This window comes from Clupea harengus, unplaced genomic scaffold (assembly GCF_900700415.2).
Source record: "Clupea harengus unplaced genomic scaffold, Ch_v2.0.2, whole genome shotgun sequence".
Classification (NCBI taxonomy): domain Eukaryota; kingdom Metazoa; phylum Chordata; class Actinopteri; order Clupeiformes; family Clupeidae; genus Clupea; species Clupea harengus.
Genome location: NW_024880148.1, coordinates 2,501 through 7,500, shown reverse-complemented (window position 1 = coordinate 7,500; position 5,000 = coordinate 2,501).

Sequence of the window (5,000 nt, the reverse complement as noted above, 5' to 3'; positions counted from 1 at the left end):
AGGCAGCTTCTGCCCCCTTTAAAGGATGGGGAGAGTCATTTAGCTCTCTGCCTGAGTCCCTGAGTCCCTGAGTCCCTATATATTGTCATTTTGATTTAAATAGAAGCCAGGTGAGTGTGCACATTGCTCAGGCAGCTTCTGCCCCCTTTCAATGATGGGGAGAGTCATTTAGCTCTCTGCCTGAGTCCCTGAGTCCCTGAGTCTAGGGTTAGGGTTAGGGTTAGGGATGAAAACTACCGATCGGACCCCCTCCGATCTCTCCCAAAGTCTTTAACTCCCGAACGGAAGGTCGTAGAGCTTTGAAAGTAATCTCCGTCTCCCATAATTTGAGGTCTCTGAACACGCCAGACTTGGTTTCAAGTCTCTACGACCTTCTGTTCCAGAGATACAGCTAAACTAATGTTTGTTTTTGCTGTATCTCCAGAACCGTACGTCGTAGAGAGATGAAACCACCTCGGGCGTGTTCAGTGACCTCTCATTAGGGGAGGCGGGTCACACTTTCAAAGCTGTACGACCTTCTGTTCCGGAGATATGGAGTAAAATGTGTGTTCCCATATACAATGAATGGGACCGGAGTTAGTGAAAACTTTTCTAAGTGTCAGAATCAATTTTTCTTATTCTAGGGTTAGGGTTAGGGATGGTTAGGGTTAGGGTTAGGGTTAGGGCTGAAAACTAGGGTTAGGGTTAGGGTTAGGTCTTTGTTTAACAGCCCTAGGGTTAGGGTTAGGGTTAGGTATATGTCTTTGTTTAACGGCCTTTACCATGACTAGCATGGTTAGGGACCGAGGGAAGTGCACTGGCCGTCGCTTGTCAAGCATTAAGCCAGCAGAACTGTGGTTTTGCCTTTTTAGGTTTCAGTAGCTCTTCTCACAACAGGGAATCAACTTTGTTTGGGGTTAAAGTATATTCTTAGAGTCAGGCTCTAAAGTAAAGGTTAGGGTTAGGGTTTAGGGTTAGGGTTAGGGGTTAGGGTTAGGGTTTAGGGTTAGGGTTAGGGTTAGGGTTAGGGTTAGGGTTAGGGATGAAAACTACCGATCGGACCCCCTCCGATCTCTCCCAAAGTCTTTAACTCCCGAACGGAAGGTCGTAGAGCTTTGAAAGTAATCTCCGTCTCCCATAATTTGAGGTCTCTGAACACGCCAGACTTGGTTTCAAGTCTCTACGACCTTCTGTTCCAGAGATACAGCTAAACTAATGTTTGTTTTTGCTGTATCTCCAGAACCGTACGTCGTAGAGAGATGAAACCACCTCGGGCGTGTTCAGTGACCTCTCATTAGGGGAGGCGGGTCACACTTTCAAAGCTGTACGACCTTCTGTTCCGGAGATATGGAGTAAAATGTGTGTTCCCATATACAATGAATGGGACCGGAGTTAGTGAAAACTTTTCTAGGGTTAGGGTTAGGGTTAGGGTTAGGGTTAGGGTTAGGGTTAGGTTTTTGGGGTATGGGGAAATTTAGGGTTAGGGTTAGGGTTAGGGTTAGGGTTAGGGTTAGGGTTAGGGTTAGGGTTAGGGTTAGGGTTAGGGTTAGGGATGAAAACTACCGATCGGACCCCCTCCGATCTCTCCCAAAGTCTTTAACTCCCGAACGGAAGGTCGTAGAGCTTTGAAAGTAATCTCCGTCTCCCATAATTTGAGGTCTCTGAACACGCCAGACTTGGTTTCAAGTCTCTACGACCTTCTGTTCCAGAGATACAGCTAAACTAATGTTTGTTTTTGCTGTATCTCCAGAACCGTACGTCGTAGAGAGATGAAACCACCTCGGGCGTGTTCAGTGACCTCTCATTAGGGGAGGCGGGTCACACTTTCAAAGCTGTACGACCTTCTGTTCCGGAGATATGGAGTAAAATGTGTGTTCCCATATACAATGAATGGGACCGGAGTTAGTGAAAACTTTTCTAAGTGTCAGAATCAATTTTTCTTATTCTAGGGTTAGGGTTAGGGATGGTTAGGGTTAGGGTTAGGGTTAGGGCTGAAAACTAGGGTTAGGGTTAGGGTTAGGTCTTTGTTTAAACAGCCCTAGGGTTAGGGTTAGGGTTAGGTATATGTCTTTGTTTAACGGCCTTTACCATGACTAGCATGGTTAGGGACCGAGGGAAGTGCACTGGCCGTCGCTTGTCAAGCATTAAGCCAGCAGAACTGTGGTTTGCCTTTTTAGGTTTCAGTAGCTCTTCTCACAACAGGGAATCAACTTTGTTTGGGGTTAAAGTATATTCTTAGAGTCAGGCTCTAAAGTAAAGGTTAGGGTTAGGGTTTAGGGTTAGGGTTAGGGGTTAGGGTTAGGGTTTAGGGTTAGGGTTAGGGTTAGGGTTAGGGTTAGGGTTAGGGATGAAAACTACCGATCGGACCCCCTCCGATCTCTCCAAAGTCTTTAACTCCCGAACGGAAGGTCGTAGAGCTTTGAAAGTAATCTCCGTCTCCCATAATTTGAGGTCTCTGAACACGCCAGACTTGGTTTCAAGTCTCTACGACCTTCTGTTCCAGAGATACAGCTAAACTAATGTTTGTTTTTGCTGTATCTCCAGAACCGTACGTCGTAGAGAGATGAAACCACCTCGGGCGTGTTCAGTGACCTCTCATTAGGGGAGGCGGGTCACACTTTCAAGCTGTACGACCTTCTGTTCCGGAGATATGGAGTAAAATGTGTGTTCCCATATACAATGAATGGGACCGGAGTTAGTGAAAACTTTCTAGGGTTAGGGTTAGGGTTAGGGTTAGGGTTAGGGTTAGGGTTAGGTTAGGGTTAGGGTTAGGGTTAGGGTTAAGGGTTAGGGTTAGGGTTAGGGTTAGGGTTCGGGTTAGGGTTAGGGGTTAGGGTTAGGGTTAGGGTTAGGTCGGGTTAGGGTTTAGGCGTTAGGGTAGGGTTAGGGTTAGGGTTAGGGTTAGGGTTAGGGTTAGGGTTAGGGTTAGGGTTAGGGTTAGGGTTAGGTTAGGGTGTAGGGGTTTAGTGTTAGGGTTAGGGTTAGGGTTAGGGTTAGGGTTAGGGTTAGGGTTAGGGTTAGGGTTAGGGTTAGGGTTAGGGTTAGGGTTAGGTTAGGGTTAGGGTTAGGGTTAGGGTTAGGGTTAGGGTTAGGGTTAGGGTTAGGGTTAGGGTTAGGGTTAGGGTTAGGGTTAGGGTTAGGGTTAGGGTTAGGGTTAGGTTAGGGTTTAGGGTTAGGGTTAGGGTTAGGGTTAGGGTTAGGGTTAGGGTTAGGGTTAGGGTTAGGGTTAGGGTTAGGGTTTAGGGTTTAGGGTTAGGGTTAGGGTTAGGGTTAGGGTTAGGGTTAGGGTTAGGGTTAGGGTTAGGGTTAGGGTTAGGGTTAGGGTTAGGGTTAGGGTTAGGGTTAGGGTTAGGGTTAGGGTTAGGGTTAGGGTTAGGGTTAGGGTTAGGGTTAGGGTTAGGGTTAGGGTTAGGGTTAGGGTTAGGGTTAGGGTTAGGGTTAGGGTTAGGGTTAGGGTTAGGGTTAGGGTTAGGGTTAGGGTTAGGGTTAGGGTTAGGGTTAGGGTTTAGGGTTAGGGTTAGGGTTAGGGTTAGGGTTAGGGTTAGGGTTAGGGTTAGGGTTAGGGTTAGGGTTAGGGTTAGGGTTAGGGTTAGGGTTAGGGTTAGGTTAGGGTTAGGGTTAGGTTAGGGTTAGGGTTAGGGTTAGGGTTAGGGTTAGGGTTAGGGTTAGGGTTAGGGTTAGGGTTAGGGTTAGGGTTAGGGTTAGGGTTAGGGTTAGGGTTAGGGTTAGGGTTAGGGTTAGGGTTAGGGTTAGGGTTTAGGGTTAGGGTTAGGGTTAGGGTTAGGGTTAGGGTTAGGGTTAGGGTTAGGGTTAGGGTTAGGGTTAGGGTTAGGGTTAGGGTTAGGGTTAGGGTTAGGGTTAGGTTAGGGTTAGGGTTAGGGTTAGGGTTAGGGTTAGGGTTAGGGTTAGGGTTAGGGTTAGGGTTAGGTTAGGGTTAGGGTTAGGGTTAGGGTTAGGGTTAGGGTTAGGGTTAGGGTTAGGGTTAGGGTTAGGGTTAGGGTTAGGGTTAGGGTTAGGGTTAGGGTTAGGGTTAGGGTTAGGGTTAGGGTTAGGGTTAGGGTTAGGGTTAGGGTTTAGGGTTAGGGTTAGGGTTAGGGTTAGGGTTAGGGTTAGGGTTAGGGTTAGGGTTAGGGTTAGGGTTAGGGTTAGGGTTAGGGTTAGGGTTAGGGTTAGGGTTAGGGTTAGGGTTAGGGTTAGGGTTAGGGTTAGGGTTAGGGTTAGGGTTAGGGTTAGGGTTAGGGTTAGGGTTAGGGTTAGGGTTAGGGTTAGGGTTAGGGTTAGGGTTAGGGTTAGGGTTAGGGTTAGGGTTAGGGTAGGGTTAGGGTTAGGGTTAGGGTTAGGGTTAGGGTTAGGGTTAGGGTTAGGGTTAGGGTTAGGGTTAGGGTTAGGGTTAGGGTTAGGGTTAGGGTTAGGGTTAGGGTTAGGGTTAGGGTTAGGGTTAGGGTTAGGGTTAGGGTTAGGGTTAGGGTTAGGTTAGGGTTAGGGTTAGGGTTAGGGTTAGGGTTAGGGTTAGGGTTAGGGTTAGGGTTAGGGTTAGGGTTAGGGTTAGGGTTAGGGTTAGGGTTAGGGTTAGGGTTAGGGTTAGGGTTAGGGTTAGGGTTAGGGTTAGGGTTAGGGTTAGGGTTAGGGTTAGGGTTAGGGTTAGGGTTAGGGTTAGGGTTAGGGTTAGGGTTAGGGTTTAGGTGTTAGGGTTAGGGTTAGGGTTAGGGTTAGGGTTAAGGGTTAGGGTTAGGGTTAGGGTTAGGGTTAGGGTTAGGGTTAGGGTTAGGTTAGGGTTAGGGTTAGGGTTAGGGTTAGGGTTAGGGTTAGGGTTAGGGTTAGGGTTAGGGTTAGGGTTAGGGTTAGGTTAGGGTTAGGGTTAGGGTTAGGGTTAGGGTTAGGGTTAGGGTTAGGGTTAGGGTTAGGGTTAGGGTTAGGGTTAGGGTTAGGGTTAGGGTTAGGGTTAGGGTTAGGGTTAGGGTTAGGGTTAGGGTTAGGGTTAGGGTTAGGTTAGGGTTAGGGTTAGGGTTAGGGTTAGGGTT